The sequence below is a fragment of the Triticum dicoccoides genome, chromosome 6B, assembly GCF_002162155.2.
Source record: "Triticum dicoccoides isolate Atlit2015 ecotype Zavitan chromosome 6B, WEW_v2.0, whole genome shotgun sequence".
Classification (NCBI taxonomy): domain Eukaryota; kingdom Viridiplantae; phylum Streptophyta; class Magnoliopsida; order Poales; family Poaceae; genus Triticum; species Triticum dicoccoides.
Genome location: NC_041391.1, coordinates 119,446,000 through 119,468,453, shown reverse-complemented (window position 1 = coordinate 119,468,453; position 22,454 = coordinate 119,446,000).

Genomic DNA, 22,454 nt, shown 5'->3' with positions numbered 1-22,454 from the left:
GGTGATGAGGAAGAATAGGTCGATGCACTCGATCCTTGACGACCCGGCTCCAATCCATGGACGTAGGCGATGAAGGTGATGACGGTGTTGCTCCTGGCACAACTACTAGGCACGACGACACATCATGGGGTGGCCGGTGGCCGCGGTGACGTGGACGTGGGGCCTCCTCTCCTGGTGGACGTGGGGCGCGCTGAGGCTCCAAGTCTCCGGCGGCTCCAAGGGTTAGGGAGGGAGGCGAGAGAGGCGGCGCTGGCGGGGGAGGCGGGGCTCGAGGGGAAGGCGGCGCTCGAGGGGGAGGAAGGGGAGAGGGAGGCGGCGGGGGCGCGTAGGCGGCTGTGGCGGACGGAGGGGGCGGACCAAGGGGTCGGCGGCGTACGGTTGGGGTCGATCGAGTGGGGAATCTGGCGAGGGAGGGTGGGAGGCCACAGTGCGAGGGGAATAGGTGGAGTGGGGGAGGGTTCTAATGGCGCACCTCCCCCTAGTGCGCCATAAGTACGACGATTCTAATGGCGCACCTCCACTTTGTTTTAATTACTAGCCCGACTGGTCAGGTTATATGTCACCTAACCCTATCTACATCAGAACACGCCCACTAGCCCGACTGGTCAGCACGCAGCACACACACTAGGAAGTCCTGGGTCCGATTCCCAGGCTCCCCAATTTCTGTTTTTATGCATTTAAAATGCTGTTTGATATTTATTTGTGTTTAAATATGTTCAAACTTGTTTAAATCATAACAGTAATATTTTTTTATAAAAACAGTTATAATTTTAAAAAAATTCATCGGCGGCGGTGGAGTGGGGGACGGTGCGGGGGTAGGCGGCGGCGGCCGGTGGAGCGGGGGTGATGGTGCGGGGGGTGCTCGGCGGCGAGGGGGACCGGATCTGGCGAGGTGGGATAGCGATCGATATGGAGGGGGGTCGAGATCGAGTGTCCATGAAATTTAAAAACATTCATGAGTTCAAAAAGTGCCCATGAAATACAATCGAGAAATGAAGGCTACAATTTAAATACAATCGATCTTAGCTAGCTATCTGTTCACAATCTTCTTGCCCTTATTTTCGGTAAATGGAATTCTTCTCTTAAACGGACGTCCTTTAGGTAGGGTGGTCCTGCTTCTTCTTGTGGTGTATGCTGATACTTCATCGTCGTCGTCATGTTCCATCTTCGGGTCGCCGTACTTGTCGAAGTCTTGCTCATTAGCGACTCCATCCATTCCGATGATCTTCCTTTTGCCTCTCCTCACGACAACACGACTGGGCTTTGGCGGGTCGGTAATGAAGAACCATTGGTCCACTTGGGAAGCCAGTACCCATGGCTCATTTTTCGCGGTGACGTTTGCGCCCGCGGTCTTGGATTTGGCTTCGGGTATAACCATGGTGGTGAAATACCGGTCTTCTTTTATAAAGCTCTTGGCCCATCTGACAAGGAAAATCGGGACCTTCTCTCCAGCGTAGCTCAGCTCCCAGATCTCCTCGATCCTTCTGTAGTATCTGTCGTTGTCGTTACCGGTGTAGGATTCCATCGTTACCCCGGAGTTCTGATAACCATCGCTCTTCATGTCCTTGTCCTCGGTGTAGAATGTGTAGCCGTTGATATCGTACACCTCATAGGTCATCAGGCTGTGCTCGGTGCCCTGTGACAAGGCGAATATGAGTTGTTCTTCCGCGGAAGAATCCTCATGTAAAGGGTACGGCAGAAGCTTCTGCGTGAACCAACGCGTGAAACATGAGTTGTGCTCTTTGATTATATCTCCGTCCGTCCTCTGTTGGCCACGGTCATTGTACGTCTTCTCAATAAAGTATTTGTGCTCTACCACCCAAGGATCGACCATGTCTATGTGTTGTAGCGCGACTAGGTTTGCTCTTTCCAAGTCGGCAAGTCGACCCTCGAAGTCGACATGCATTTCGCGGCGACCCTCATGGTGACCCCATCCAGCGAGCCTGCCGAGGTGCGTGTTGACGGGCAGACCAACGGGGTCCTCGATGCCTAGATAATTCGTGCAATAGGAGATGCACTCTTCAGTCAGAAAGCCCCTGGCTATGCTTCCCTCTAGACATGACATGTTGCGAACGTATCCTTTGATGACACCATTCATCCTTTCGAATGGCATCATGCTGTGCAGGAACTTCGGCCCGAGTTGGATGATATCCTCCACGATATGGACCAGCAGATGCACCATAATGTGGAAGAATGCGGGTGGGAAGTAGATCTCAAGATCGCATAGTATCACCATGACCTATTCCTGTAGCCTTCTGACTTGCCTCACGCCAACCGACTTCCGAGAGATGACGTCGAAAATGTTGCATAGGCCAAATAGCGTTTCACGGATGTGCGCGTCCATGATCCCACGGATTTCAACTGGAAGTATCTGCGTCATCAGCACGTGACAGTCGTGAGACTTCATCCCGCTGAACTTCTGCTTCGTTGGGTCTAGGTATCTGCTTTTATCTTCCCCGCGTAACCGTAAGGAAGTTTTACTCCTACGAGGCAGGTGAAAAACTGAGCGATCTCCTCCTGACTTAGAGTGAAGCACGCGGGAGGGTAGTCATTTCCGGTCTTCTTGGCCTTTTTGCCGTTGTGACGACTTTCCGTGCCCTGCTTCGCCTCATCATCATCATCATTAGCGTGAACCTCCTCCCTGATTCCCATTGATTTCAAGTCTGCCCTTGCTTTTGGCCCATCTTTGGTCCTCTCTGGCATGTTGAGCACGGTACCAAGCAGACTCTCGCACACATTCTTCGTGATATGCATGACATCAAGGCTGTGAGGCACACGGTGGATCTTCCAGTACGGCAAGTCCCAGAAAACAGACCTCGTTTTCCATACCTTCAGCAGCGGCTCTGGCGCCTTTTGCTTCTTTCCCGGCTCTGGCGCCTTTTGCTTCTTTCCCAGCAGTGGGCAATCTTTCCAATTTTTCAACAGCTCGTCTATTTCCTCGCCGCTCCTCGTACGCGGGCGTCTTCGGGGTTCGGTTTCACCATCGAACAGATCCTTGCGTTTCCTCCACCGGTCATTGTCGCAAAGCCACCTTCGATGTCCCATGAACACGGTTTTCGAATACCTGGGATCTCTATCTAGCTGGCGATATGTTGTGTCATCCATGCACCTAACGCATCCAGAAAATCCATGGACCACCTACCCCGCGACATATCTGTAACCGAGATAGTCGTGCACCGTCGTGAGCAGTGCGGCTCTCATAGGGAAATATTCTTTCTCTGCGGCGTCCCACGTATTGGCTGGCGTTTTCCATAGCGTGTCTAGCTCCTCTTTCAGCAGCCCCAGATATAGATTGATGTTGTTCCCTGGTTGTTTTAGCCCTTCAATTAGCATACTCATGTGAATGTACTTCCTCTCCATGTACAACCAGGGGGGAAGGGTGTACATCCACACAAACACATGCCAGGTGCTATGTTTGCTTCTCTGGCTGCCAAACGTATTGACTCCATCGATGCTCGCGCCCAGCATGATGTTCCTTGGATCCTTCCCAAATTCTGGGTGTTCGAAGTTCAACGCTTGCCACTGGCTCCCATCCCTAGGGTGACTCAGCATCTTGTCTTTTTTATTTATCTCCGGATCATTTGCGTCATCTTCTCGCTTCTTCTCCTCCCTATCCGCGTGCCAACGCAGGAGCTTTGCTACCTTAGGGTCCGCGAAATACCGCTGCAGACGAGGAGTGATCGGAAAGTACCACACAACTTTTCGAGGAGCTTTCTTCCTCTTCTTGTATCCAGTGACGCTGCACACCGGACATATGGTAGACTCCGCGTGCTCGTCCTGATAAATGATGCAATTGTTCATGCACATATGGTATTTCACGTGCGGTAAATCCACAAGACACACAATTTTCTTCGCCTCCTCGAAACTGGTCGGGCACTTGTTCCCCTTGGGAAGACATTCGCGCCAGAATGACATGTTCTCGTCGATGCATGCGTCGGTCATTTTGTGTTTTACCTTCATCTCCAGAGCCATGAGCGTTACTTTCAGGCGGGTATCCTCGGGCCTGTATCCTTCATACAATGGAGTAACCGCGTCTATCTCCAGTTGATCCAGCTTGGCTTTCTCTCGGGCGGCAGCTCTTGCGTTATCCATCTGCTTGAGAAGCAGCTCTTGAACATGAGGGTCCTGCACCCAGCCCATCGATGGTCCATCGTCGTCTTCTCCGTCGGCATCTTCATCTTCTTGATCATGCCCTTCGTCTGCTCCGGCATCTTTCTCATCATCGTGTCCTGCATCTTCTACATGATGACTGTGTATAGCATCACCGTCGTGATCATGTCCTGGAGATTCTTCGTCTTCTCGCCCGCTCGAGCCGCGGTGGTTGTCTTGCTGCCCTTCCTCATTTCTTGCCCGGCCCCCATGGACGACTTCATAGTCATCTTCATCACCTTGCCACCGATAGCCATCCATGAAACCACGCAAGAGTAGGTGGTCCCGCACCTGCCCGGAATCTGGGTCCGCAATAAGGCTCTTCAGCTTGCATCTTCGACACGGACATCTTATCTCCGTCTCGTTCTTTTCAAGCATCTCGGACTTCGCGGAGCTCAAAAACCTATTCACGATGCCTTCGGTCATCGTGCGGACCATGGTCACCTGCGAGGTAGAGAAAAACGATATTTTAGAAACAAGAAAAAATTTGGCATGACTTTCCCTAAAAATAGGACCAAAAAGAATGCATAGTGCCAAAATTCTCGCCGATACGGAAATGAATCAACATTCCGGCAAAATATTGGCAACTATAGCATTTCAAATACCGGTACCTGCAAACACAAACATATATGCAACACCACAAAGATATGCAACACCATGAACATATATGCAACACCACAAACATATATGCAACACCATAGATCTAGCTAGGACACAAAATGTGCATGTGCACGTTGTTGGAGAGGGAGAACAACATAAAGATAGCTTCCCACCTTACTTACCTATCAAAAAACATAATTTAACCACTTAATTTGGATGAATCTATGGTGCAAATGAGGTGGGGAGGAGGAGGCAGCCGAGACAAGCTTGGGGGAGGAGGTGGAGAGAATGAAGTGGGGAAAGTGAGTGGGTATGTGGGCTGTCCAAAATATCTTGTTGGTCCCAGGTTACTAATGGCGTACCACCTGCAAATGCGCCATTAGTAACCTTGGTTACTAATGGCGCACCTGCTGTTGGTGCGCCATTAGAAGTTTTGCAAAAAAAAATAAAAAAATTATATATTCTAATGGCGCACCGTGGCACAGTGCGCCATTACTAGTTTAAGCTAGTAATGGCGCACTATGCTAGGGTACGCCATTAGTAGTTTTGCAAAAAAAAGAATAAAACAACAACAGTAGTGGCGCACTTTGTGGCCGGTGCGCCATTACTAGTTAGCACTAGTAATGGCGCACCTTGCCATGATGCGCCATTAGTATGTTTGGAAAAATAAGAAAAAAAATTACTAGTGGCGCACCATGTGCCTGGTGCGCCATTAGTGTCTTCCACACTAATGGCGCACCTGCACATGGTGCGCCACTGCTATATAGTAGTGGCGCACCACATGACAGTTGCGCCATTAGTGGCCATTCCATCTATAGCCCTTTTCCTAGTAGTGTTGTTTTTCAACGTCCCATGGGTATTTCATACAGATGTAAGGGACACTGGCGTTTTAGGCTTTTTGCCACGACAGATCAGTGTGCGTACCTGGAATCACAGGGTAAATGGCATTCTTCAGCCCAATATATGTTATAAAGTCCGAATACCTTCGGGAGTGTTCGGCGTCACGAGTTTGGCCTTATATGCATCAGCTCCGAATCATGTCTTTGGTAAAATTTTGGGTTAGCTCGGCTCCTGGGTTTGCTGCCTTACGTTCCGTTCTATCGGCTATAGCGGCCAAAGGAGAACTACTGCGATTGTGCCCTGGTTATTCCGGATGAGCACCTCAGTAGAGAAAGCCGAAAACTGACTGTCATGATATAGCGAGAGACTGATCAACCACTCGAGGACTCATCACAATCTAGAGGATTCCTCCGCATTAACGAAGGACCGGTCTACCGGTCAAGTACATGCACCGTATCCGGATGCACGCAGAAGTACCAGGGGCTATATAGTAGCCCCACCTTTCAACTCCTACGGCTAAGCGAAAGTGTTACAGCTATATTGTCCGGTTGCCTGGTTCGACGTGCGATCACCTCCTTAATGGACCAAGACGTTGGATCAAGTGTGTTCACGCATATTTTCTCGAACACCCCCGCATTATGTGCATGGGGGCTGAAGCCAATGACTGCTAACTTTCACGATTATATGCATATATAAATAGCAGCATAGGAGACACTATAATACATTCAGGCAAAAGTATACAAAAAAAAGCAGCCTCCATAATCAAACACATAGTTGTTTAAAATTTCATCACTCAAACATGACATTATTGGAGCACTGGCCCTCTATTCTACTAGCACCTTCTTTAACCTTCTCAAAATAGTGCTCGACTGGGTCTTGGCTTCCTGCCGGACCCTGGGTTGCAACGCGGGTGGCCTCCGTATCCGCCCAATATGTTTTCACATGGGCAAAAGCCATCCGTGCACCCTCTATGCACGCCGATGTCTTCATGGCATCAATTTGCGCTCTGATTCCAAATAATCGTTGCACCAAACCAAAGTAACTGTACGGCTTCGGCTCCTTCGGCCACAGATGGTCTATTACAGACCTCATTGCAAGGCCGGACAACCTATGGAGCTCGGCTATGGCGGCCATTTTCTCACTCAAGGGTAAGGAGTGCACTGGACCATTAAATTGCGACCAGAACAACCTATCCATTTTGTTATCCGCATGATCCTTGAATAACTTGGTCGCATCAGCCGCACTCTTCGCCAAGTCCACATACTCATTTGCGGAGCTCCACAGCTTATCCAACGGAGCATACTTTGGATCTAAAATTTTCATCCGCAACACATAAGGACTTCCGGCCGCGATTTCTCTGGCTTGTCGGAGTTCCTCCCGTGTGTCTCTAATCTGAGAGCGCATCTCTTTAACCAAATCCATCGCCTTCTTCAGGTTGGCCGCCTTTGTTTGATTCTCCTTTTCGAGAAGCTCATACCGGCCGGCGGCGCCCCTCAGCTCCATAGCCATCTCGGCTATCTTCTCCTCGCTTCGGAGACGAGCGGCCTTTTTGGCCTTCAATTCTTCGGCTGCCTTTAGATCAACCGCATTGCTAATCCGAGCTTGTTCCTTGGCTAGAGCAAGCTCCGCCCTCAGGGCCTCAACGGCAGCAGCTCAGCCTGCAACTACATAACATCACATTAATATTTCAACCTTCTTGCAAAAATATATGTGGATATAGGAAATCATACTATGCTACTCCTCGAATCGCTTGTTCACAAGCGTGACGTCGGCCTCCACACCGTCAATCTACCGCCTCAATTAGGCGCATTCAGCGGGCTGGTCTATTGCCGAACCCTTAGCAACCTGCACATCAATACAAGTGCGATCATTATTTGGGAGTTCAATCCTCCGGTTGCCGCCATGGGCTGGCATCCACAGTCTCAGGGGCTACTATCTACACAGAGCGCATGTATCGCATGCGGCTCAACTAAAAATTGCGGCTTACCTCAAAGCCTTTGAGGTGGCTCCTAAAAGCTTCATTCAAACCACTTGTGGCGGAGGATATTTTCTCCAACACCGTACCCATTACGGTATGATGATCCTCCAAGAGATCAACTGACTCCAGGGGGGCCGTCAGCATGATCGGCCGGACGCCGGACTCTTCCGGACCCTTTCCATTGTCCGCCATGGGAGCCGAATGCGCTGGGCTCGGGGCGGCCGAAGTGTTAGCCTCCGGCCCCATTGGATCTGGACTCCTCCGTGACGATACCTCAGGGTCGCCCGCCTCACGGGGCGGAGAGGCAGGTGGGGTTTCACTCTCCATCATCTCTGGAAGAAGAGCCCCCGAAGACGAACCCTGTTGAGATGAACTGCTGGCCGGGCTACAAAAAAAAGGTCCTGGTTATTACTCTTAGAGGAAAAAGCAATAAGATCCTTGCTTAATTAAACTTACAGCTCGGTGGAGGGTTGGCCCGTTTGCGGGGACTTTGTGGTGAGGACGCCCTTCGGGGCAGGTGTAATGCCCCGGATTTGATGCGCCAAGTGTCCGCCAGTTATTCGTCGTTGTTGCCATGTCATTTGTTTGCGTGTTGCATATTGCCATGTCATCTTGTGCATTTCATTTTCCATATGTGTCCATCTCATGCATCCGAGCATTTTCCCCGTTGTCCGTTTTGCAATCTGACACTCCTATGTCCTCCGGCGTTCCCCTTTTTGTCCCCTGTTGTGAGCGGGTGTTAACCATTCTCGGAATGGCCCGAGGTTTGCTGTCACACCCTAGTTAGCCATGCATTAGAGTGTTGCATCATGTTTACTCTTTCATCAGAAACCTGAAATGGGGATGACAGAACCCCCAGTCCCCTCTGAAACCAACTAGGGTTTACTAAAAACTCTTTCAATGAACCTGAAATGCCCTTCTAAAATGCCCATCATTTTTGTCTTGGTTCAGAACCTCTGCCAAAAGTGGTGCACATTTTCCTAGCCCATCTCAGGGTTTTTGAATTAAATCATAAATATTTGAATTTGGGCATTTAAAATTATATAAAATATTTAAATGCTCAAATATCTCCAAACTAAAATGTTTCATGTTGGAAATAATCCAACTATGGACCAGGAGTAGTTTGGTGATTTTAGGAGTAGCCTAAGTATTTTATTTAATTCAAAAATCTTACTTGGCGCCTGCTCCCGGCCCACCTGCCGGCCCAGCCCAGCGCCGCTCCAGCGAGCTGCTTGCCGGCCAGGCAGGCAGGCAGGTGCCCGACGGCGACCGCAGCGTGCGCCACGCACCTGCTCGCCGCCTCGCCGCTCCCCGCGCCCGGTGACGTCGTGGACCGGCCTCCCTCGCTCCCCCGAACCCCCCAGACACCCCCTCTCCTCTCCAGCTCCTCCCCCTTGCGCTCCCCCGCCATGACCGACGCCACCATCGCCGTGCCTTCGTCGTAGCCGTGCTCCCCGCCGCCCGTGCGTCCTCTCATCGTGTCCAGGAGCTCCGCCGCTGTCCACTCCGTCGAGCAAGCCGAGCCCCGAGCGCTCGCAACGCCCGAGTCCACCGCAACGACCTCGCCCGAACCGCCATCGCCGGAGATCCCCTTCAACGCCGTCGTCGCTCCGGTCCATCCCCGGCCGCACCAAGGGCTTCGTCGCACTCACTGTGAGCTTAGCCATCTCTTCCCCCTTCCTTTGCTTGCTCCCGAGCCGTGTAGCAACCTCCCGGAGCTCAACCGCACCCACCGCCGTGGAGCTCGTCGCCGACGTGCTCCCGGTCACCCTCCGACCACTCCACGGTGTCCATCATACTCACCGTGTCACTTAGCACCTAGCTAGCCACTCCCCGAGCCTCACCGACCCCTCTAGCGTCAAGTTCGTCTTCGGCCAAACCCCGGTGGCCGCCAAAGTCGTCGCCGGCGCCAACTCCGGCCACCTCGACCCCAACGGACTCCACCAAGAGCTGTGGCTCGTCCTCAGCTCCACTCCGGTGGTCTCCGCGACCCATTTGGTGGCCGAAACGGCCAAAACCACTTCCGCCGCCGCGTCGGGCTCGCCGGCGGCTAAACGCCGGTGCAGCCGACCCGGGTTTGACCACGGGTGGGCCCTGGTTGACTCCCCTGAGTCAATGACAGGTGGGGCCCAGCCCTATTAATTAAACAGGTTTAGTTTTAATTAAACTTTAATTAATTTAATCACCCTAACACGCGGGACCCACTGTCAGGTTTGACCTGGACATGTTCCGTTGACCTGCTGACATCACACTGACGTCAGGCTGACGCAATAATTGATTTTCTGGAATTAATCTAATATAGGAAATTCCAGAATATAGTTTAGACTTCAAAAATTCATAACTTTTATTCTGTAACTCCAAATCAGACAAATTATATATGAAAAATGATCAGAAAAATCCAATCTATCCATCTGTACTATTTTCATGCATGATTAAACAAGTTAACCTGATGTTTAATGCAGAACAAGGAAAAGCACTTTAAAAGGCCATGTTCGAGTTCGAAATTTGAATCTTTGATTCAAATTGATTCAAACCCTTCTGGTCTTAGTTGCATTAGCCCAACACACTCATATTGCTACGTTTCATGCATGCATCATATTGTTGCACATTGTTTGGTGATGGTTGTGTATCGGTGTTCTTGCGGCAGGTTCTGCCTCCGAGGAGTATCGTGATTACCCTAACGAAGAACCGTATCAGTGCATCGAACCATCAGGCAAGCAACCAACCATTTGATCATATCGATACAATCCCATGTTCTCGCTCCTGCTCTCTTTACTGCATTAAGACAACGCGTTTCAAACTGCTGTGTGCTACGGTAGTTGAACCCACTTCCTCTGCATGACCTGTCATTGCCACAGTAAATAGATGAAACCCACTAGCATGTGTAGGAGTTGATTGAGCCATATGTATATGTTGTTCCTACCTTGCTATGCCTGCTATGCTTAGAGTTGTGTCAGGTCTGGTTCATCTGGGTGATGGGCTAGAGTGAAATGATTATGTCGGTAATGAGAGTGGTGTGGTGAACACGATTTGGTAAAGGTATCGATGAGAGGCCATGTAGGAGTACATGGTGGGTTGTTTCATTGAAGCCGACCTTAAGCACTGAGATCTGTATGTGTGATTTAAGAATCAGCTACTACCATGCATTGGGCCCGAAACAAATGGACCCTCTCGGCTTCTTATTCACCCTAGTTCTCCGTCCAGGAGTTGCAAGTAGTTTCTGGTGTTTGTAGCCTACTGGAGGCCGTGGACAGCGCTGACCGTAGGGGTGGGCTGTGATGCGGTAGGTACGTGGCCGGGTGTACCGAATACCCGTTAGGTATCTCGGGAACCCTGTTCACATCGTTCGGGGCCGTATGGGAAACCTCGGCCGGACTCCCTGCGGATGGAACCTGGATAGGCGATAAACCTGGACTGGAGGCTTAGGTGGTTAGGTAGGTCGTGGCCGACACCCACGTTGGGCTTCCGCTTGAAGGTTGCCGAGTACATGTCGTGTAAACGACGGTAAGTGGTGATAGCGTGTATGAAGAAGTACACCCCTGCAGGGTTATCATGATCTATTCGAATAGCCGCGTCCGCGGTAAAGGACTACTTGGTTTCCTATACAGTTCATAGACAAGTAAATGGAAACTACTAAAAGCCTCAAGATAAGTGTGAATGCCGAGGATGGCTCTTCCGTAGGAAGACGGAGGTGGATCCTCAGTAGTGTATTGAATTGGTGAGTAGTGGACTCGTGTGCGCAAAACCATTTCAAGTTGGAGTCTCGTAGGTTAGCCTAGACAAGAGTCAAAGCTGGCTTGCTGCAACAACTCCACCAACCCTTCTTGATAATATGCATGTATATAGGATCTGATGTAAGTCTTGCTGAGTACCTTTGTACTCATGTTGCTATAATTTACATTTTTACAGAAGGCGCTGCAACCCCTTCTGATGGGTTCTACGTAGACGTTGACATCAATGAGTAGGCTAAGGCCCAGGTGGTGATCCTGAGCTTGTGAAGGACCATGTAGTATAGCTAGGCTTTCCAAGCCTCTTTTATTTTTCTAGTTGTCTGTACTCAGACAAATTACTTCCGCTGCTGGTTTGTATGACTGTATGACTTGAATGCTGGGTCGTGTGATCCGTACCTTTGTGTATGTTATGTATGGCTCTCTGAGCCTTAAATAAAGTACTTATGTCATAGAGTCATGTTGTGATGCCTTGTTGTATTTACACATATCGAGCATATTGTGTGTATGATTGAAATGCTTGGTATGTGTGGGATCTGACTATCTAGTTGTTTATCTTTAGTAGCCTCTCTTACCGGGAAATGTCTCCTAGTGTTACCGCTGAGCCATTGGTAGCTTGCTACTGCTCTGGAACACTTAGGCTGGCCGGCATGTGTCCTTCTTCGTTCCGGTGTCTGTCCCTTCGGGGAAATGTCACGCATTGAGTACCGGAGTCCTGTTAGCCCGCTACAGCCCGGTTTACCGGAGTCCTGCTAGCCCAGTGCTACAGCCCGGACCCACTTGCTGATGACCGACACGTTCGAAGCTGGGTCATGGATGCCTGTCCCTGTAAGTCTGTGCCACTTTGGGTTTACGACTAGTCATGTCAGCCCGGGCTCCTTATCATATGGATGCTAGCGACACTATCATATACGTGAGCCAAAAGGCGCAAACGGTCCCGGGCAAAGGTAAGGCGACACCCGTGGGGATACCATGCGTGAGGCCGCAAAGTGATATGAGGTGTTACCGGCTAGATCGATATGACATCGAGTCGGGGTCCTGACAGCGTTGGCATCAGAGCCGGACTGCCTGTAGGTTCTCCAAGCCAAACCGGTCGATGTTGAGTCTAGAAATTCTTTAGTTATATGTAGGGGAATTGTTTGTGGGTTGGAACGTAAGGCTCTTTTTACTCCTTTATCTTATGACATTCTGATCTGAGTCAGTCTATTCTTCCACTGGGGGTTAAGGAATTAGGATCTATTCTCTCTATCAGGATCACGCGTTACTAATCAGTAGTACCTTATAGGGTTGATGGAGACAAGCCTAGTTCAGTTCTACTACCACGTTATGTTGTTAGGATGGATTCAGAACTTTGATATGATGATGTTGAGTGTGTATGAAATCCTTTGTCAAATGTCTCAAAATCCTTCTTGAGCATTTACAGTTGTTATGCTGCCGAAATTTTGCTAGAAATTCTAATGCCTTTGCATTATGATTGTGCTTTCAGATGGCCACTCGCGACCTCAATCAAGTGGTTCGTCTGACTCGATGCCTAGATGTACCCGGCCATACTGCCATGTTGGTCAGGGTAATGACTGAGGCTGGATACCGTTGGTATCCTGAGTACACGGCCGAAGAGCAATTCCGAGACTTTAATCAAAGCCAGTATCTCTGCACTGTCAGGATATTTCCATCTTATCCTGGGTCCACCGAGCCCCTTCACTGCTCCTATGGACTCGGGGTTACTATTGAGATGGCTGTGCAGGACGCCGCCTACTCTATGATGACCATCATGCGAGTCAGGTCTGGCCTATTTCGGGACTCTGATTTCCGGTATATGCCAGGATCACTTCCGGGAGCACAAGGGTATCTCCAGGCTATCTATGCTGACCCCACCCAGGAGGATTCACGGACTCGCACCACTGCTGAGATGCTCGAGGATAAGGACCGTGAAAATCGGGCCTTGAGGTTAGAGCTCTTCAATACCCATGCTGACCACTGGGCCACATTGACTCGGTTTGCACCGGCGGTGCAAGCTGGATATTCGGATATGCGCGATCTCTATCCTGTGAGATCTGCTCTGCCAGACGTGATGGGTTGGCGTAATGTAGGAGGCATCACCCCACCTCGCGGTCCCCGCAGGCCACCGTCTGTTGGTCCAAGACCTAATCCTAGCCCCTATGGTCCACAAGCTCCGCGAGATCGTCTGTTTCCGGATGATCATGTTGAGCTTCCAGGCTATGGAGGTGACTTCTACGAGGACTACTACGGATCGGTCTGAGTTAGTAGTAGTATCACTAGTTCGTGTTAGCTGTGTCGTCTATCGTCCTGCGTGACTCGTGGGATATGACCTAGTTTGTATCGCCTTCCAGAGGTGTAGAAAAATAATGTATAGGAGCTTGGAATGCCTCCGATGAGATGTAATCCTCTTTTCACCGTAATAGTACCTTGTTTGGTCTTGTACTAAACCCTGTATGGTGTGTATGATGATGGAATAAAGAAGCAGTTTCTGTATCTACCATGTCATACGGATGATCATCTTGCATTCCGAGTTATTCCTTACATTCTGTATCCTATGTCGGAATTTTATCATCCTGACTAAATCATTGTCTTGTTTACCTAGGATGGTCAACACGCGCACTAACCCTGCTCCTCAAGAGCAGGCCGAAGGCAGTGAAGTCAGGAATGCAAATCTGCCTCATCCTCCTTCCCTAGCCTAGGTTATGATGGAAGCCGAAAGAAACAAGCGGGAGACCAACCGTTTGTTGGAGCGTATTGAACAGAACACGACACACCATCAGAGGACTAACGTGGTGTCACTCAGTGATTTCATCAAGTTACATCCACCCACGTTCCACCACTCCGTCGAGCCTCTCGACGCTGATGACTGGCTTCGCAGTATTTCTCACAAACTGCGTTCCGCGCTGGTAGCGGAGGCTGACAAGGTCACCTTTGCTGCATATCATCTTGAAGGTCCCGCCAGTCTATGGTGGGAGAATTATGGAGCTATGCGCCCAGCGGGCCATGTCACTACTTGGGCTGAATTCAGCGAGGCTTTCCGTGAACATCACATTCCGGAGGGTCTCATGGACCGTAAACGTGAGGAATTTTGCAGTTTCACTCAGGGCCGACTCTCTGTGGATGCTTACAGCAGGGAGTTCGGTAACCTCGCACGATATGCAACTGAGGAAGTTTCTACTGATGCCAAGAAGCAAGCAAGGTTCCATAAGGGGCTTAGTCCTGAGCTTCACCGCGACCTCCGTCTGCATGAGTGCACATCTTTTCAGAAACTTGTTAACAAGGCCATCTGTGCTGAAACTGGTCAGACTGATTACGACGCAACACGCAAGCATGGCCGTGACATGGGTTCCTCATCCGGTGCGGGTCCTCAGAAGCGCCGCGTGTGGGTGCCCAACACCGCCCTGCCACCCAGGTTCACACCGAGGCCATCTTTCCAGGCGCCTCGCCCCGTTCAACAGTCTGCACCAGCCAAGCCCTATGGGGATCCAACCAACAATGCTCCTCCACGTACCAGTTCCGTGACTTGTTTCAAGTGTGGGGAATCTAGCCACTATATGCGTGAGTGTCCCCAGACCAACCCCAACCAATCTGCTAAAGCTGTTGGCCGTGGCAAGCCGACAGGGAAAGTGTTCCACGCCAAGCCGGCCACCGCTACACGTGGCCATGTCAACTGTATCTCGGCCGAAGAAGCTCAAGAGGATCCCAACGTCGTTCTCGGTACGCTCCTTGTTAATTGCCACCCGGCATCTGTTCTTTTCGATACAGGAGCCTCTCATTCATTTATATCCGAGAACTATGCTCGTCTGCATAACACCGCATTCTGTGACGTGCCATCCACTATGGAAATTTCTACTCCTGGTTCTAGATGGCAGCTCTCAAATTTTCAGATATTAATATCATTTTGGGTATGGACTGGATGTCAGCTCATCATGCCAAAATTGATTGCTTCTCTAGGACTGTTCAACTCACTCATCCTTCGGGGAAGATAGTCAATGTCTTGACCCGATTAGCCAAGCGACAATTATATTCTCTTAACGCCGGCCCTTTGCCAGACCTTGAGGACGTTCCGGTAGTCCGTGACTTCCCGGATGTATTCCCAGAGGAATTGCCAGGTGTTCCACCTGACAGGGATGTTGAGTTCGTAATAGACCTCATTCTAGGAACCGTTCCGATTGCTAGAAGACCCTATAAGATGGCACCACTAGAACTAGCCGAGCTTAAGAAACAACTCGATGAGTCCTTGAAAAAGGGTTTCATCCGACCTAGTTCATCTCCGTGGGCTTGCCCCGTCCTCTTCGTCAAGAAGAAGGATGGTACGGACCGGATGGTTGTAGATTATCGACCTGTCAATTTGGTCACAATCAAGAACAAATATCCGCTCCCTAGGATCAACGACCTGTATGATCATCTCGCTGGATCCTCAGTCTTCTCCAAAATGGATTTGAGGTTGGGCTACCATCAAATCAAAATCAGAAATGGGGACATTCCTAAAATGGCCTTTGTTACTCGTTATGGCCAATACGAGTACACCGTCATGTCCTTCGGTTTAACCAACGCTCCAGCCACCTTTTCTCGGTTAATGAACTCAATCTTCATGGAGTATTTGGATAAATTCGTCGTGGTTTATCTCGATGATATACTCATCTACTCCAAGAACGAGGAAGAACATGCCGAACATCTAAGGCTAGTGTTAAAGAAACTTCGAGAGCACCGCCTTTATGCCAAGTTTTCCAAATGTGAATTCTGGTTGTCGGAAGTGACCTATCTGGGTCATGTAATATCTGGTAAAGGTATTGCTGTTAACCCTAAGCGAGTTCAAGCCGTCCTTAATTGGACTCCACCTGAATCGGTCAAGCAAGTTCGGAGTTTTCTGGGCTTAGCGAGCTATTGCCGTCGCTTTTGTCAAAAACTTCTCCAAAGTTGCTAAACCTCTAACCGAACTCCTCAAGAAAGATAAGAAGTTCGAATGGACTCCACAATGTGAGCACAACTTTCAGGAACTGAAAAGACGCCTGACTTCTGCTCCCGTACTGGTACCGCCAGACTTCTCCAAGGACTTTGTTATCTACTGCGACGCCTCGCGACAAGGACTAGGTTGCATTCTCATGCAAGATCGACACGTAATTGCTTACGCTTCACGGCAATTGCACCCACATGAGGAGAATTATCCTACTCATGATCTAGAGCTTGCTGCCGTAGTCTATGCACTTAAGACCTGGCGACATTACCTCCTCGGTAACCGTTGCGAAATATTCACTGATTACCAAAGTCTGAAGTACATTTTCACCCAACCGGATTTGAATCTCAGGAAAATACGTTGGGTTGAGTTGATCACATATTTCGACTTAGGAATAACTTACACCCCAGGGAAAGCCAACGTCATGGCTGATGCGCTAAGTCGTAAATCTTATTGTAACAAACTAATGTTACAACAAAGTCAACCGCTTCTCCATGAGGAATTTCGGAAGCTTAACCTTCACATTGTTCCTCAAGGTTTTCTTTCCACCTTGGTGGCGAAACCTACCCTTACGGACCAGATCGTCAAGGCACAGAAGGTAGATCCGGGAATCTCCCGCATCAAGAGAAACATCAAGAAAGGAATTGCGAATTGTTTCTCCATTAATGATCAAGGGGTCGTATACTTCGGGAATCGACTAGTGGTTCCCAAAGTGCGAAACCTGAGGCGATTGATCCTTAAGGAGGCTCATGAATCTCCTCTCACCATTCATCCCGGTAGTACTAAGATGTATCAGGACCTACGCCAGAGGTTCTGGTGGACTAGGATGAAGAGAGAAATTGCTCAGTATATGGCTAATTGCGACGTCTGTCGTCGTGTAAAAGCAGAGCATCAACGGCCTGCTGGCACCCTTCAACCCTTAGCTATTCCTGAATGGAAATGGGATAAAATTGGTATGGATTTCATTACCGGTTTTCCTAGGACCAAGAGAGGGAATAATGCTATCTTCGTCGTTGTCGATCGTCTTTCCAAAGTAGCCCATTTCCTACCTGTTCGTGAGAGTATAACCGCTAGTCAGCTGGCAGACTTATACATCTCCCGAATAGTGTCTCTCCATGGTGTTACTTTGGAAATTAACTCGGATCGAGGAAGTATTTTCACCTCTCGATTTTGGGAAAGTTTCCAAAACGCTATGGGAACCCGTCTCTCCTTTAGCACCGCTTTCCACCCTCAGTCGAGTGGTCAAGTGGAACGCGTCAACCAGATTCTAGAAGACATGCTTCGAGCCTCTGTTATCTCATTCGGAATGGATTGGGAGAAGTGCCTTCCATTTGCCGAATTCGCTTACAACAACAGCTATCAATCTAGCTTGGGTAAAGCCCCTTTTGAAGTTCTCTATGGACGACGGTGTCGAACACCCCTTAACTGGTCAGAGACCGGGGAAAGACAATTCTTTGGCCCGGATATGATTCAGGAAGCAGAAGAGCAAGTTCGCATCGTTCGTGAAAAGTTGAAAACAGCCCAATCCTGTCAGAAGAGTCAATATGACCGAAAACATAAGGCTATGACTTTCGAGATTGACGAGAAGGCTTACCTTCGGGTTACCCCTCTGAAGGGAACCCATCGTTTCGGTATCAAAGGCAAATTGGCTCCTCGTTACATTGGACCTTTTCGCATTCTCGCCAAACGAGGAGAAGTTGCCTACCAGTTGGAACTACCTCCGCACCTCTCCAGAGTCCACGATGTCTTCCACGTTTCTCAACTCAGGCGTTGCTTCTCGGATCCTAGCCATGGAGTGGACCACGAAACGCTTGATCTCCAAGATAATCTTACATATCGAGAGTACCCCATTCGTATCCTCGATCAGGCCGAGCGTACCACTCGACGTCATAATATCAAGTTTCTCAAAGTACAATGGTCGCACAATTCTGAGGATGAAGCAACTTGGGAAAGGGAGGATCGTCTTCGACTTGAGTATCCCGCCTTCTTTCCGGAGGAACCCAAATCTCGGGACGAGATTCTTTCGAGTGGGGGTGAGTTGTCACACCCTAGTTAGCCATGCATTAGAGTGTTGCATCATGTTTACTCTTTCATCAGAAACCTTAAATGGGGATGACAGAACCCCCAGTCCCCTCTGAAACCAACTAGAGTTTACTTAAAACTTTTTCAATGAACCTGATATGCCCTTCTAAAATGCCCATCATTTTTGTCTTGGTTCAGAACCTCTGCCAAAAGTGGTGCACATTTTCCTAGGCCATCTCAGGGTTTTTGAATTAAATCATAAATATTTGAATTTTGGCATTTAAAATTATATAAAATATTTAAATGCTCAAATATCTCCAAACTAAAATGTTTCATGTTGGAAATAATCCAACTATGGACCAGGAGTAGTCTGGTGATTTTAGGAGTAGCCTAAGTATTTTATTTAATTCAACAAAGTTGCAGAAGTATTAAAAAAAACAGAAAACAGAAAGAAATGGAAAAAACCTTACCTGGCGCCTGCTCCCGGCCCACCTGCCGGCCCAGCCTAGCGCCGCTCCAGCGAGCTGCTTGCCGGCCAGGCAGGCAGGCAGGTGCCCGACGGCGACCGCAGCGCGCACCACGCACCTGCTCGCCGCCTCGCTGCTCCCCGCGCCCGGTGACGTCGTGGACCGGCCTCCCTCGCTCCCCCGAACCCCCCAGACAACCCCTCTCCTCTCCAGCTCCTCCCCCTTGCGCTCCCCCGCCATGACGGATGCCACCATCGTCGTGCCTTCGTCGTAGCCGTGCTCCCCGCCGCCCGTGCGTCCTCTCATCGTGTCCAGGAGCTCCGCCGCTGTCCACTCCATCGAGCAAGCCGAGCCCCGAGCGCTCGCAACGCCCGAGTCCACCGCAACGACCTCGCCCGAACCGCCGTCGCCGGAGATCCCCTTCAACGCCGTCGTCGCTCCGGTCCATCCCCGGCCGCACCAAGGGCTTCGTCGCACTCATTGTGAGCTTAGCCATCTCTTCCCCCTTCCTCTGCTTGCTCCCGAGCCGTGTAGCGACCTCCCGGAGCTCAACCGCACCCACCGCCGTGGAGCTCGTCGCCGACGTGCTCCCGGTCACCCTCCGACCACTCCACGGTGTCCATCATACTCACCGTGTCACTTAGCACCTAGCTAGCCACTCCCCGAGCCTCACCGACCCCTCTAGCGTCAAGTTCGTCTTCGGCCGAACCCCGGTGGCCGCCAAAGTCGTCGCCGGCGCCAACTCCGGCCACCCCGACCCCAACGGACTCCACCAAGAGCTGCGGGACCCACTGTCGGGTTTGACCTGGACATGTTCCATTGACCTGCTGACGTCACACTGACGTCAGGCTGACGCAATAATTGATTTTCTGGAATTAATCTAATATAGGAAATTCCAGAATATAGTTTAGACTTCAAAAATTCATAACTTTTATTCTGTAACTCCAAATCAGACAAATTATATATGAAAAATGATCAGAAAAATCCAATCTATCCATCTGTACTATTTTCATGCATGATTAAAGAAATTAACCTGATGTTTAATGCAGAACAAGGAAAAGCACTTTAAAAGGTCATGTTCGAGTTCGAAATTTGAATCTTTGATTCAAATTGATTCAAACCCTTCTGGTCTTAGTTGCATTAGCCCAACACACTCATATTGCTACGTTTCATGCATGCATCATATTGTTGCACATTGTTTGGTGATGGTTGTGTATCGGTGTTCTTGCGGCAGGTTCTGCCTCCGAGGAGTATCGTGATTACCCTAACGAAGAACCGTATCAGTGCATCGAACCATCAGGCAAGCAACCAACCATTTGATCATATCAATACAATCCCATGTTCTCGCTCCTGCTCTCTTTACTGCATTAAGACAACGCGTTTCAAACTGCTGTGTGCTACGGTAGTTGAACCCACTTCCTCTGCATGACCTGTCATTGCCACAGTAACTAGATGAAACCCACTAGCAGGTGTAGGAGTTGATTGAGCCATATGTATATGTTGTTCCTACCTTGCTATGCCTGCTATGCTTAGAGTTGTGTCAGGTCTGGTTCATCTGAGTGATGGGCTAGAGTGAAATGATTATGTCGGTAATGAGAGTGGTGTGGTGAACACGATTTGGTAAAGGTATCGATGAGAGGCCATGTAGGAGTACATGGTGGGTTGTTTCATTGAAGCCGACCTTAAGCACTGAGATCTGTATGTGTGATTTAAGAATCAGCTACTACCATGCATTGGGCCCGAAACCAATGGACCCTCTCGGCTTCTTATTCACCCTAGTTCTCCGTCCAGGAGTTGCAAGTAGTTTCTGGTGTTTGTAGCCTACTGGAGGCCGTGGACAGCGCTGACCGTAGGGGTGGGCTGTGATGCGGTAGGTACGTGGCCGGGTGTACCGAATACCCGTTAGGTATCTCGGGAACCCTGTTCACATTGTTCGGGGCCGTATGGGAAACCTCGGCCGGACTCCCTGCGGATGGAACCTGGATAGGCGATAAACCTGGACTAGAGGCTTAGGTGGTTAGGTAGGTCGTGGCCGACACCCACGTTGGGCTTCCGCTTGAAGGTTGCCGAGTACATGTCGTGTAAACGACGGTAAGTGGTGAGAGCGTGTATGAAGAAGTACACCCCTGCAGGGTTATCATGATCTATTCGAATAGCCGCGTCCGCGGTAAAGGACTACTTGGTTGCCTATACAGTTCATAGACAAGTAAATGGAAACTACTAAAAGCCTCAAGATAAGTGTGAATGCCGAGGATGGCTCTTCCGTAGGAAGACGGAGGTGGATCCTCAGTAGTGTATTGAATTGGTGAGTAGTGGACTCGTGTGCGCAAAACCATTTCAAGTTGGAGTCTCGTAGGTTAGCCTAGACAAGAGTCAAAGCTGGCTTGCTGCAACAACTCCACCAACCCTTCTTGATAATATGCATGTATATAGGATCTGATGTAAGTCTTGCTGAGTACCTTTGTACTCATGTTGCTATAATTTACATTTTTACAGAAGGCGCTGCAACCCCTTCTGATGGGTTCTACGTAGACGTTGACATCAATGAGTAGGCTAAGGCCCAGGTGGTGATCCTGAGCTTGTGAAGGACCACGTAGTATAGCTAGGCTTTCCAAGCCTCTTTTATTTTTCTAGTTGTCTGTACTCAGACAAATTACTTCCGCTGCTGGTTTGTATGACTGTATGACTTGAATGCTGGGTCGTGTGACCCGTACCTTTGTGTATGTTATGTATGGCTCTCTGAGCCTGAAATAAAGTACTTATGTCATAGAGTCATGTTGTGATGCCTTGTTGTATTTACACATATCGAGCATATTGTGTGTATGATTGAAATGCTTGGTATGTGTGGGATCTGACTATCTAGTTGTTTATCTTTAGTAGCCTCTCTTACCGGGAAATGTCTCCTAGTGTTACCGCTGAGCCATGGTAGCTTGCTACTGCTCTGGAACACTTAGGCTGGCCGGCATGTGTCCTTCTTGGTTCCGGTGTCTGTCCCTTCGGGGAAATGTCACGCATTGAGTACCGGAGTCCTGTTAGCCCGCTACAGCCCGGTTTACCGGAGTCCTGCTAGCCCAGTGCTACAGCCCGGACCCACTTGCTGATGACCGACACGTTCGAAGCTGGGTCATGGATGCCTGTCCCTGTAAGTCTGTGCCACTTTGGGTTTACGACTAGTCATGTCAGCCCGGGCTCCTTATCATATGGATGCTAGCGACACTATCATATACGTGAGCCAAAAGGCGCGAACGGTCCCGGGCAAAGGTAAGGCGACACCCGTGGGGATACCGTGCGTGAGGCCGCAAAGTGATATGAGGTGTTACCGGCTAGATCGATATGACATCGAGTCGGGGTCCTGACATTTGCCAAGTGGCCTTGGTATACCACCGGTAGACCGCCTATCATGTTTCATTCCATTTGGAGGTCGTTTGATACTCCAACGGTTAACTGCGTAGCCTGAAACCCCTTTCTCTTTGCAGCCCAACACCCCTCCAAAGTGGCCCAAAACCCATCCTAACCCCCTCCATGCTTTCGATCGTTCGGTCACGATCGTGTGGGCGAAAACCTCTCCTCATTTGGACACTCGTAGCTCCCTCTACCTATATATTTGCACCTCCCCCCAATTTCGCGGATGAATCCCCCCTAACCCTAGCTTTTTCCCCTCTCCGCGCACCGGACATGTCTGTCCAGCCGCCGGACATGTCCACCCCGCCTCC